The sequence below is a fragment of the Pleurodeles waltl genome, chromosome 1_1 (genome assembly GCF_031143425.1).
Source record: "Pleurodeles waltl isolate 20211129_DDA chromosome 1_1, aPleWal1.hap1.20221129, whole genome shotgun sequence".
In the NCBI taxonomy this organism is placed as follows: domain Eukaryota; kingdom Metazoa; phylum Chordata; class Amphibia; order Caudata; family Salamandridae; genus Pleurodeles; species Pleurodeles waltl.
The window spans coordinates 797434422-797447533 of NC_090436.1; the positions used below are offsets into that span (position 1 = coordinate 797434422).

General features: G+C 43.5%; 1 long non-coding RNA gene across 2 annotated transcripts in view; it reads right to left on the minus strand.

Annotated features, from left to right (window-relative positions):
* Positions 1-12015, minus strand: part of LOC138284560 (uncharacterized) — a 174338-nt gene extending 162323 nt beyond the window's left edge. Inside the window, exons 1-3 of one of the 2 annotated variants that reach the window (XR_011201421.1) lie at positions 11934-12015; positions 11527-11623; positions 1567-1612 (exon numbers count right to left, since the gene is read on the minus strand). This is a non-coding gene — a long non-coding RNA (uncharacterized lncRNA). Of the gene's footprint in view, positions 1-1525; positions 1613-11526; positions 11624-11933 lie in introns of both variants that reach the window. The other variant, XR_011201426.1, reaches the window with a different exon arrangement.
* Positions 12016-13112: the final 1097 nt, after the last annotated feature.

Below are 13112 nucleotides of genomic sequence, written 5' to 3' on the forward strand. Positions count from 1 at the left end.
TACATTTGGAGAGCAAACTATTATTCAAAGAATAAGTAAGATTTTTAAAACTAGCTGGAAAGAAATCTGTAAACTGGCTCTGGTTGTTAAATTGATCAAGTGATGAAAGATCTCCCAGAATCAGCAAAAAACAATTTGTGAACAGATGCATTTGAAATGGAGGAGCAGTTGGTCTAGAGAAAAAGGCCAAATTAGAGGCTTGCTGAACTTCAACCATATCACATTCAGGAAAATATAATATGAGGATTTAAGCTATCATCTTTACCAATTTCAGATGGCAAACTACAATTTACTAATTCAGACCATTCCATTACATCACATTAACAGATGTCTCTGTATGTTCATTGAACTTGTCAATATCTATGAGGGTTTTCATAATTGAAGCTTCATTCAAAAACACTTTCCTCACATGTAACTGTCTAGATTGTTCATCAATTTATTTGGTACTGCTCTCCAGATTGGGCCATTTGTTTCAAAGAGACAAAAAAAACAATACCTCACCAAAACAATATGGGCACCATTTTTAGTCTTCCTAGATTAACACCTGCCTACAATTACAAACAATAACCCAGATGATTATTCACCATGCATATAATCTATTGCGAGTCACTCACCAGAGTCCAGACTACTCTACATCTGCTTGTTCCATACATTGGCCAATACACCCCACCCTGCTGCTAATTGCCTCCATTTAGATTATATTTGTTATGACTGCTTCAACATCTATTATAGCCGTATAGCCAGCTGTCAAGGGCTATACTAGTTGTTAAGGGCCCAGAACCCGAGTTATAGCCTGAGCCGCCGGTAATGAAGGAAAGGGCCTTTAACAACTAGTATAGCCTGAGGCACAAGGGCTATAAAGCCTTTAAAACATTCCACCCACTAAGGGTAAAACATTTTAAATTAAAAAAGGAGACACATAAAGACAAACAATGGAATGTTGCAACAGAAAACTTATTCCATTAGAATCCCAGAGCTACTTCATTGTCTTCAATGGAGAACTCAACATTTCAGTGTTGAAATATGGAATATTTTGCAATACCATGCGGAAGCTACCTCCTCTCTTACTGATTTAAAAAAATCACAAACCATAATCATGATTCTCACAAGATTTAATCACACATCACCTCATTCCCATCACAAGCTTGCTCATTCAAATATAATTATTTGCATAATGTATGTATCAGTGAATGCTTCTGTCATTTATTGTATGCTGAAAGTTTAATCTTTATTATTATTTGTCGATTTTGTAATATTTAAATCTATGTTTCATCACTCAAACGTTAGCCTTTAGGACGATAGCTGGATGTTTTCTACCAATCTGAAACTGATAATTGATAATTGTACACTGTACTTTGATTAGAATTTAAATTTAATACAAGTGAAGAAATGCAAGCAATACTAAGGGAGATATTCACAAAAGTAAACATGCACATGAGTAAATCTATATGTGTAAGTTTACTCTTACACTTTGTTTGGCTATTCATCATTTACAACTGAAAGTTAATCAACAATGTAGACTTACATGTCTGGAGTCTAATTTATGACTGTAAAGTTACAACTTACAGCGTTTCAGAGGGCAGAGGTCTCCTCCATCGGGGTGGAGATATTCCTATGGTAAAGTATAGGGAAAATGTAAACATTTATTAAACTTACAAATAGGTTAGTAAATATGTATTAATGTTAAATATTGATGTAAAGTATTTTTTTTTTAAATGTAGAGCAAAATAAAAACTTCTACAGCATTATTGAGTTATGTTTATTTAAATATGTAAGCATATATAAAATATTAAATTAATAAAGCTATTTTTCCTAAGAGTAAAAAAATAAATAACATGTTTATGTATTTATTATGATGCTTACATCATTATTAAAAGTTATATATAGACTTTTTAAAAAATATATTTTTATTGACAATTCATAGCAAACAATAACAAACAACACAGCATTACAGAACATTAGTAGACTGGGCCATGTGCAGACAATAGGTATACCAATTGTCCTTTCAAAAGCATCATTATGAAGAAATCTTCACCCTCCTCTTATTCTCAGGAAGGCCATTCTGCCCACAAATATCAGGTGACCTGGACACCATGGGTGCAATACCATGTCATATTCTTCTGGGCACCCTCTGCTTTCATAAATCTGTTTTTCAGCTACTCAGCACCAATCCATCTCCTGCGTTTGTTAGTCCAGGTCCAGAGCTGACTCTGTGCCCTCTCCGCTGAGCAACACTTCTTCTAGTCATCATAAGTGGCAATCTATATGGGATTGTATGGGTGTCGCTGCAAGGTGACATCTCTCAATATGTCTAGCACCATCAATTTAGCATGCAAAGCTTGCAAAGGTGCCTGTAAGTTGGTAATATTTGCAAGACATCTACTTGCCCCGGACCAAAAGTCCAACAGCATCGAGCATTCCCCTAAGGTATGTAGAAAAGTTCCTTTCTGCTCACATTCAGGTAAGCAGCAATTTGTTGGAGCCTAACCAGTCCTGATGAGGACTGTCCTTGTAAGATAAGCCTTATACAGAATATTTAATTGGAAAAATCGGAAGCCTGGTTGTATGGATACCTGCCTAGGTACTCATATCATCTCCCCCAAGCCCAGTCCTTCAAAGGGGTCCAAAGTTTCCTCCCATTTTGCCTTATAATCTACCGGTGTATGAGGCATGTTATTAATAATTTTCTGATTTGTTTAGGGTATCATTTTAAGTGTGATAGTCTTGGGCAGTAGTCTGTCTTATAACAGTGTAACGTTTGCAATGCATGCTCCGCTGGTATATAGGTCACCAGAGCATGCCACAATCTTATGTATTTGAACATCTTAGAGTCCACCAGTTCAATTTCATTTTTATGGCTCTCTAGTTTTTTTAGATCATCTGTCCTCCAGATGTCGCCCAACCTACAAATGCCAATCAAGTCCCATTTCCCAAAATGTACATCTCTTACATCTTGCTGTATCTTACTGTCTCACAGGGGACTTGCTTCATCAGTATTCCTCCTCATTTTAGACGTTGCAGCACTAGGTCCCATGTTCTAACCACCAACAGTGTAGAGGAACTTTGGGCCACTTCCTGTGACTGTGCCCGTTCCTGCTACTGTATAGTGCAGCAAATTAGCCACTTGGACCCATTGAAGTCTGTTGGAATTCAGAGAGGGTTCATCTAATGGGGTAAAGGCCTATTCATTTTTCGTGACCCAGTGGTATATCTGTATATCCAGGAGAGTGATCCCCCACCCCCTTCATAGACCTGTTTAACCAGTTTCCAAAGGGCGATTCTGGGCGGCTTCCCGTTCCACAACAGTGTCCTGATTTCAGCCTCTACACACATAAAAAACTCTGCTGTAACCCAATATGATGCATTCTAGAGAGCATATAAAAATGTGGGTAGGACCATCATTTTGAACATTGGAGCCCTATCCAGATGGGACAGCAGAAGACTCGGCTAGTGTGGGATGTACCCACAAAATTGATCAAGGACTGTGTATAGGTTCCTGTGAAGGAACTCCTTCTCGTCTCCAGTGATCTGTATACCAAAATATTTAAATCCCTCTTTCTCACTGGGAACATGATGTCGAAAGCCCTCATCAGTGACCATCTTGGGAGTGGATACAGCACACACTTCCCCCAGTTGAAGTGGGAACTAGAGTAGTCCCCAGAAAAGGCTAGCACATGTAGCAAGAGGTCAATGGTTAGTTCTGGGTCCACCAAACAGAATAGAATGCTGTCAGCATAAACCAAGATAGGCTTTTCCCATGTGCCATCCCAGCCAAGTCTGCAAACTAAGGAATCACATTATATCCAGTGAGCAAGGGACTCCAGCGTTAGGGCAAAAATCATTGGGAACAGTGGACACCCCTGTTTAGTTCCCCATTGCAAATGGAAGAGATCCAAGTATGTCCCATTCATCCTCGCTAGCGGTTCATTAAAGAGTAACCCCAACCACATCCTGTAAATGCAGGGCAGGACTTCAAACATAAATGTCCATTCTAGCTCCATCTAAGGGTAAGACAGCCGTTGGTTCTGATCTATTCATAGTCTATTCATTTGCTGGTCTATTCATTTTCTGGTTTATTCATTTGCTGGAATTAAAAGATATGCTAAGTAAATTGAAGGTATTCATTATTTTTTTACTCATGCTATAGAATATATGAATTGGAGAGTGATTATGCAAGCTAATTGATACTCTAGCATTGGGGGTAGAAATACATTTGATGCGGAATCGAACATTTTTAACTAACATGGGAGGAGGACTATTTCGAACATCATATGTGTGTGCAATTGATAAGATACTTTCCAACATAAGCTCATAAGGGGTAAAAAGAAGTGGTAAATTAGGGCAGATTTGGGGTGGAGCTATATATTTTATTGTGTTGTTATTATTTTTTAATACCTACAAATGAACAGAGGGCATGATTAATGCTTGAATTAATTGACATAAAGGCGAATACCCCAGGGTTGGAACAGGACTGAAAAGCCCCAGGTGAGTGATATTTTCATAGATCTTTTGGTAACCTTTTAGTAAGAGGTGGTTGAAGGAGTGTAAGTAATGATAGAGTATGTTGTCATGTCCGTACGATTGATGGGGTGAGGCATTACAGTACCACTACAGTATGGGAGAAGGTGTTTTTAGTAGATGTGCATTATGTGGGGATAAAAATATAGAAATGTATTTTTAGATGGTGGAAGTGGGTTGATGATGTTTGATTTATTTTATTATATTTTGACAGAAAAATTGTGATTGTGACCACAGGAATTATTCGGTTTGGTCCTGAAGAAGGTGGTGACTATCATCGCATACCACCAAAATGCATTGAAGTAAAAATTACACTAAATCTATTTTGTAGCATGTTGTAGATGAATATTTTTTTCCCAATAACGTGTTTAACAACTGTACTGATCAGCGACAGATAATACATTTCTGTGTATGTCTCCTGGTTTTAAGTCATATGTTTGTTTCTATTAAGTGGGGGGTGATTTTCTTTGTATATGTACTGGGATATTTTTAAAGGGTGGGTGAGAGTATTGTTTTATGATGTACTGTGTCAGTGTTATTAACTCTGATTATTAACCACTGGATAAAATAACTGGTATTATATGTATTTTTTCTATAGAGTTGTGAGCCTTATATTGTTGTCGTACTGTATGATAGCTCATCTTTGTAGAATATTATTTATGTTGTAGTTGAGTGTGTGGTTGAATGTTGTATTGATAAGCTGATTGTAGGGGGATACTTATTTCCTAAAGTTCACGTTGGTGCCTTATCCCCTTGAAGTAAGGGGTCCTCTCTCACTTTTACATTGGCTATTCATAGTATATTCCATACACCCGAAGTGCCACCTGAAGTTAAGACAGGTGCTCTGGTTTGACATAAAGCCTGCTTGGTATGGGTGGATCAGCATCAGTATGGCTGGACAGAGTCACAGGTCTAGTACTTTAGCTAAGATTTTTGTCTCAGTGCTGGCAACAGGATAGGCCTGTATGAGCCACATTAGTCCACGTGGAGGCCTTTTTTAGGTCTTATCACTATTGCGGCCATAGATAGATCATATGACAACTTCCCTTTCTTCCGGGCCTCCTCAAACATCGCATGCAGGTAAGGAGTGAACTTGCTGACCAAACCCTTATGGAATTCTACTGGTAGCCCATTGGGCCTGGCAATCTTGCTTGCCTGAATGGAGTGCTTCAATTGCTTTAGCAATTTCAATATTTGGTGTACCAGCTTCACTACAATTAATTTAAAACACCTTTTTTTTTCAACACAAAAACGTACATTAATGTTTAGGTTAAAAGAAATGTTATTCAACTATTTCATAACAAAATCAATCAATCAGTATTTGTAACTCGCTGCTACTCACCTGTGAGAGTCTCAAGGCACTAGGGGGGAGGGGCCTCATCCGAAGAGCCACGTCTTCAGGTTCTTCCTGAAGATGGTGAGCGACCGGCTTGTCTAAGGTGCTGGGGGAGGTTGTTCCAGCTCATCGCTGCAGTGTAGGTAAAAGATCGTCCTCCGGTGGTGGTTTTGTGGATGCGAAGGGCAGTGTCCAGGGCCATCTGAGCGGAGCAGAGGGATCTGGCGGGGTTGTGGAAGGAGAAGCGGTGGCTCAGGTAGGCTGGTCCTGCATTGTGTGTGACCTTGTAAGTGTGGGTGAGAAGCTTGAAGGTGATTCGCTTCTCGACCAGTAGCCAGAGGAGGGTCCTCAGGTGTTGGGAGATGTGTTCTCGGCGAGGGAGGTCCAGAATGAGTCTGGCGGCAGCGTTCTGGATGAGTTGAAGTTTTTAATGTTCCTAGTTGAGGTGCCGGCGTAGAGGGAGTTGCCGTTGTTGAGTTTACCTGGCGGGTCATGGATAAGGAGGAGTCGAGGATGATTCCTAAGTTGCGGGCGTGCTCGGTCGCGCAGGAGGGGCACTGAGGGATGTGGGCCTTTATGAGTCGTCCCAAGCTGAGGTGGTGTTTCCGAAGAGGATGAGCTCAGTCTTGTCGGAGAGGAGCAGCAGGCAGCTTTCTCTCATCCAAGTGGCAACGGCTTCCATTCCTGCCTGAAAGTTCTGGGTCTTCGGTGAGGGAAATGATGAGTTGTGTGTCCTCTGCATATGACATGATGTTCATACCGAGTCTTCTGATGATGGCAGCAAGAGGGGCCATGTATACGTTGAACAGTGTGGGACTCAGTAAGGATCCATGGGGGATTCTGCAGTTGACTCCTGTGGGTCTGGAGGTGTAGGGCGGGAGTCTGACCCATTGCGACCTCCTGGAGATTAAGGAGTGGCTTCTGGTGCGCAGAGTGCTGTGGGAGAACGTGTCGAAAGCTGCTGAGAGGTCAAGGAGTATGAGTGCTGTGGTGTGGCTGCTGTCTAGGAGTAATTGGATGTCGTTAGTGGCTGCCAGGAGTGCTGTCTCCATGCTGTGATTGCTGCGGAAGCTGGACTGGGTGCTGTCCGGGGAGATGTTGGCCTCAATGAAATTCCGTAGTTGTGCTTTGGTTCCTTTCTCTAGTACTTTGGCGGGGTAGGGTAACAGCGAGATGGCCGGGAAATTCTTTAGTTCTGATGAAGAGAGGGTGTATTTCGGCGTGTTTCCAATCCTCAGGGAAAGGTGCCCGTGCTGATGGAGCAGTTGTGTTACAAAGCTCAGGAGCGATAGATGCGGTGGTTCTGATGTATATGTGGCGTGGGCAGGGGTCCGAAGGGGCTCATGATGTTGACTGTTTCCTCTGTGGTGAGAGTGGACCAGTCGTGGGTGAATGGCCTGGGTGGGCTCCGGGAGGTGGTCGGTCGCAGGTTCCAGTGCCAGTTGACAGAAAGCTGTTGTAGATGTCCTGGATCTTGGGGTGGAAAATGGAGGTGAGTTTGTCGCAGAGGTCCTGTGACGGGGGATGCTGGTGGTTTCGGAGGGGAGATCTGTGAACTTGTTGATGACTGAGAAGAGTTCCTTCAAGTTGTGTGCGGAGGAGTTGATGCGCTCCCGGAGTGCGTCCTTCCTTGCGTTCTTGATTTTTCATCGGTGGGCGGCGGTTGTGGCTCTGAATGAGGTGAGGTCTTCACTGGATTGGCTGTTCCTCCGTTTTTTCTCTAAACGTCTGAGGGTACACTTTGATTCTTGGAGTTCGGTGGTGAACCAGCTGGCCTTCTTAGGTACGCGTTTGGCAGATGAAAGCCGGAGTGGGGCTAGGGTGTCGTCGCATTCGGTGATCCATGCATTAAGGATGTGTGCTGCTGTGTTGGCGTCCTAGGAGGGGGGAGGGAGGATTTGGCGAGCAATGAGTTGAGTTGCTCGTTAGTGATTTCGTTCCATTTCCTATGGGGAGTCCTGGAGGTGCGGGGCGGGTGCGGCTGCTGGCTGCGGTGATTGTGAAGTGTATGCAGCAGTTGGTCGGTCCCATCTGGGGTGGAGATGGTTTTGATGGTGATCTGGTTGCTTGAGGTGAAGATGGGGTCCTGTGAGTGTCCTGCGATGTGTGTGGGTGTGGAGACCAGCTGTCTGAGGCCGAGGGTGGCGAGGTTGTGGAGTAGAGCAGTGGTGTTTTGGTCGGTGTGGTCCTCGAGGTGGAAGTTTAAGTCACTGAGGAGGAGGTAGTCGACTGATGGCAGGGCCTGGGGGGGTAGGGATGTCTACAACGTTGTCTATGACGTCATCTATGACAGCTGGGCAGAGGCCGGGTGGCCTGTACACCAGGGTGCCCCGGATGGAGAAGTTGTGGTTGGAGTGGACCAGAAAGTGAAGGTGTTCATGGTGGTGCAGTGATCTTCGTGGACGGCCTTGACACGTAGTGAGGACTTGTGTACGATGGCGAGTCCTCCACCTGGGCAGAAGTGCCGGCCCCTCCTTAGGGTGCTGTAATAGTCGGGAATGGTGATGGCGATGTCTGGACCCGAGGTGGGGTTGGTCCAGGTCTCGTGAGGATGACGATGTCCGGTCGGTGGGGTCGATCAGGTCCCAGAGTTTGGTGGCATGTTTGTGGAGGGTTTGGATGTTCAGGAGCAGGCAGTTGATAGAGTTGGGGGGGGGGAACAGAGGAAGAGGGGAGAAAGGAAAAAGCACTAGGAAAATACGAGGGATGATAGAAGAAAAGGGCAGAAAATGCAAGAGTGAAAGAGTGACAGAGAGAAGAAAAGAAAAGGCAAATGATAGAAGAAAAAGGCAGAAAATGCAAGAGTGAAAGAGCGACAGAGAGAAAAAAAGAAAAGGAAAATACTTACTTGTGAGTGCCACTAGACCACCAGGGATGAGGCACAGGGACGAACCTGTGGGTGGAGGAAGGCCTCGAACTGAGAGTCAGGAGGCTCTCAGGCCCATATTTATACTTGGTTTGTGCTAAATTAGCATCATTTTTTTACGCTAATTCAGCGCAAACCTAACTCCATATTTATACTTTGGCGCTAGACACGTCTAGCACCAAAGTTATGGAGTTTACGTCATTTTCTAGATGTGGAAATCCATCTTGTGTCAATGAGATGCAAGGTAGGTGTTCCTGTGCTTGAAAACGACAATATGACCTTAGCACCATATTTATCCCCTGTGCTAAATCTACATGGCACTGGGCCCAATGGCCATGCCCAGGGGACATAAGTACCCTGGGCATGGCCATTGGGCTGGTGGGCTTGACTCCTTTCTTAACTGAGACAGGAGTCATGTCCATGGGGTTCTAACATCAGAAAATGAAGCTAGTCTGGGCAGAGGCATTTTTTTTGCCTCTGCCCGTACTAGCTTCATCCTCTGACACTACACTCCCTGTTCCCCCTAAGCCTCCCCCACCCGGCTAGCGTCCTTTTCTATGACACTAGCCGGGCCTTACGGCCGGCTAGCATCATACCATAAATATGATGCCTGGCCGGCATCTTGGTATTGCTCTAGCTGGCGGTAAACTTTTTGACGCTGAACTGCGTTAGCGAAGTTCAGCATCAAAAAGTATAAATATGGGCCTCAGTACGTCCTAAACGACAGGTAGAGACAGCAGCAGCCAGAGGAGCTGAGGAGGGCAGCAGATGCTGACCAGGAGGTCAGTGCAGTTGCCCTCTCACAGTGCTATGGCCGCCATTAAGAAGGGTAAGGGGGTGGGGGAGCAGTCAGCTGGGAGGCGGAAGGGCGGGAAAGGGGCTTCACAGGGGATTTGTCCCAGGCAAGAGGCAGCAGCCAGAGGAGCTGGGGAGGGCAGCTACAACAGTTTTGGGTCTTTTTGTTTGGAGTAAATATGGAAATGCAATTTGTGATCGCACCTTTAGTTGGTGGGTGGGTGTCACTCCCACCCCTAAGCCCCTTATGTAGCCCTCTCTCAAACTCTCCTTGCTCTTCTCTAAACCCCTCCTATTTATTTGTAAATATTCCCTGTTTTTCAGCCAGTCCACCATGTCACATTTACTACTAAAACGCATACCAACGTGTGCGCAGACCTCCGCAGTCGGGGTGGAGATCTCCGCACATAAAAAATAGGGGCGGTATAGACCTCTCCATATAGGTTAGTAAATATCATTTTACAGTACGTTGGTAGTTACATTGTAGTACTACTAACTAATGTAATACAAAACGTAGTTTCTGAATAGGCCTCTCAGTCAAGTGAATGTACAGGAGATAGTTTCATCCACATTTGGTTAAATTCTAGTCAACTTCGTTTCTAACTGTTGCCTGCTGAGAGAATATGCCCTGCAGCTTCGTGGGAAAATTCTGATGCATCTCTTCACAAACATGAGAACAATTACATATTCCCTCCGGAAAAAGAATGGCACATATCTTTGCATTTGCTGCCAGATTATTTTATTTGTGAAAATGGAAAATACTAAAATATTCAGACCCCCACATTTGGAAGCATTTTTCCTTTATTAATAGGCACGGAGTACCAGATGCTGTGACGTACAGCAGAAGGAGAATCAAAGATGGGGCGTTGCGGATATGTTATGAATAAAGTGTAGGAATGAGAATGATAGCTCACATATGATGAACGTTGAGGATGAAAGGGTGGAAATTACATATCAGTCACTGCAATTGGGAAATACAGGTTTCCTGTGTGCAATGAGTGGAAAATATTTACTATGCTGTGAAAAATTCAAAGCAGAAAACAAAGACAATATGCAAAAAGGTAAGATTTTTGTGGTACCAAACATTAAAATCGAAGCATTTTTAGATTAAAGGAATTAAATTATACCAGCGCATGAAAGGTGTGTCCGGACAACAATAACTATGGGTGCTGTGCTTTTTTATGCATAACAGGTCCGCACACCACCACTGTGCTTCAGTATACAACTTCTGCATGTGGTAAGGTAGGGGAGGCTGGTTCTTTGTCTTCCACTTGAAGAGATCTATTTATCATTACTCAAAATGTGTATCTGAAAACTATCAATCAGTGTGAAAGTTCGGAAAATGTTCCTTTGTCTGATGAATTTATAGGCCCCCACTAAGAGATGCTCAGAGTGCTACCCCAATGGCAAATACAAGTGATCTGATGTCTCCAGACCCGAAATTACCAGTTCTGGAAACACTGATAGGTATGGATCTTCCACTGGTAACATCATTTACAGAGATGCATAAGGGCTGCAGCCGGAGGCACCTCTGATGCTCTCCAGCAACAAAGGGGAAGCTGAAGGGTAAATATCACCATCAAACTCCTCAGAACTGAGTGAAACCTGCCTTAAAGGAGCCAATAATTCCAGGTCCAGCAGGTTATTCCCCATGGCCACGAAAGTTTCATTCATGATCCTCATTAGCTCACATGAGGTACTGGCCGACTTTGTTAATGTTGGTCCTGGTAACGCACCCACGGAGGTAATAGGAATGCAGAATGTGGGCTTTAATTCACTCTACCTGCAAGGACCTCATTAAATAAATGTTCTGAATAGGGGGAAGAAGTCCCTGGTGCAAATAACAATTGTGCCGAGTTCCTGACAATATGTGGATGTACTGAAAAAGAAGATTATGTTCTCCTTAGAAAAGAGCTCGCGCACCCGGAAATAGAAGATATATCAAAAAGATGAAGTGATTCAGAACATGGGAATCTGCTTAAGGGAACACAAAAATATGAACTGTCCTTACCTTCTAAGCTTGCGTGCAAGGCACGGGAGTACAGAGCCGAATTTCATTTAGCCCCAGAGCTGTATCGGAAAAGATTATGTTTCTGTAAGCTAATCCCCTGCAAAGTCAGATACAGAAAAATAAAGCATTAAGAAGACTATGAAAGATAATAACTTAACATAATGCGGTTAGGTAGATTAAAACCAAACTCACATTTCCTTAGTTACATGAGCTAAAGGGATTTCAATTAACATCACACAGCAAGGGCTGACTTTAATTGTAAAGCAAAACAGTAAAAGGGCGTGAGAAGGTGCAGGACGTCCAGACCACAATAATTAAATAAAGTAAAATATGACAATAATCTAAAATGACCCAAGAATTAAATCCTCAGGCATACAACAAACAATAGAGCAAGCCTCTAGACTCACCAAAAATAATGATCTTTAAGGATGGCCAACGTTCTGTACTTTGCCTTCTGCATTTCTACTCTGTAGCCTGCTGGCTGCTCAGAAGACCAATAAGGCTTCTGGCTTTAGGTGGACCCTTATTTAGCCCAATGTGGCGCAAATGAAAGGGTCAATATAAACATTACAGCAGCTGTATTTTAATGGTTTCCTGAGATTATGGGTAATAAAAGGTGAAACCTTGTCTGGGTCAGTTAGTATAACATTTTTAGGGGGTAAGCAAAAGGCTCTGGAAGCGTTAAATACTCTTCCAAATATCAGCAGGAAGTGTGGCCTTTAACACAGTGCTTAATTTCTAAATAGAAACTTGCCCTTGACCAAAGCCCTCCTCTGAAACTCTCAATTAAATGTGCGAGCACGGAATACTGAGGCAGTGTAATCCTAAAGCCATCTCGGGCCACTCCCTGCCCCTGCAGCTCACTCTTGCAGCTTTCTCTTTTCTCCCTTTGTGATGCTTTTTCGCTTTTCTCTTCCTCTCTCTTTCCCATTTATATCTTTTGCTCTCAGGAAATGCTTGAGGCAGAAGAATAAGTGCCCAGCCCCTAAAAATAAGTGCCGGTGCCCGCACCGGAAACTACCTGGCTCAAATTAAGCTCTGCTTTTACAGTCAAACTTATTAATTTTCCGAAATCTTTCTGATGCCCTGGAAAGTAAAAATGCCAGTGACCTGACTGCAGAATATTTTAAGGTCTAGCTGGATATATTTTTTAATTCTTTGTCTGATCACCAGAAAACAAGCTTAAAGAAGTACTACTTGGAGAAGCTGCCATTGTGGTAGACTGCTTAAAACTAGTTCCTCTGCCTATGCTGTGTCACTGGCTGGTGTTTCACACGCTGCTCCTCACTAGCGAATGAGGCCACATCTCTCTTGCTTATTGCAGCTATGCCTGCCCTGTCAGGGAAGCCGCCCTGGGAAAAGCCCAGAAGCCAGTGAATGTTTCTGTGGACTGGTAACATATTCCCAGCTGTTCAAGGTGCAGACGAATGCTAAGTAGGAAAGTTGCTACTGTGCTTAAGGGACACCGTACCAATGGGTCGCACTGGAGTCCCAGGAGCATTGTCCATCCTCACCCACCAACTTCTTGCCCTCGGAGGCCTTAAGAGCAGATGGGAGGGAGAGTGCAGACCTGAAGATGTGTAAAG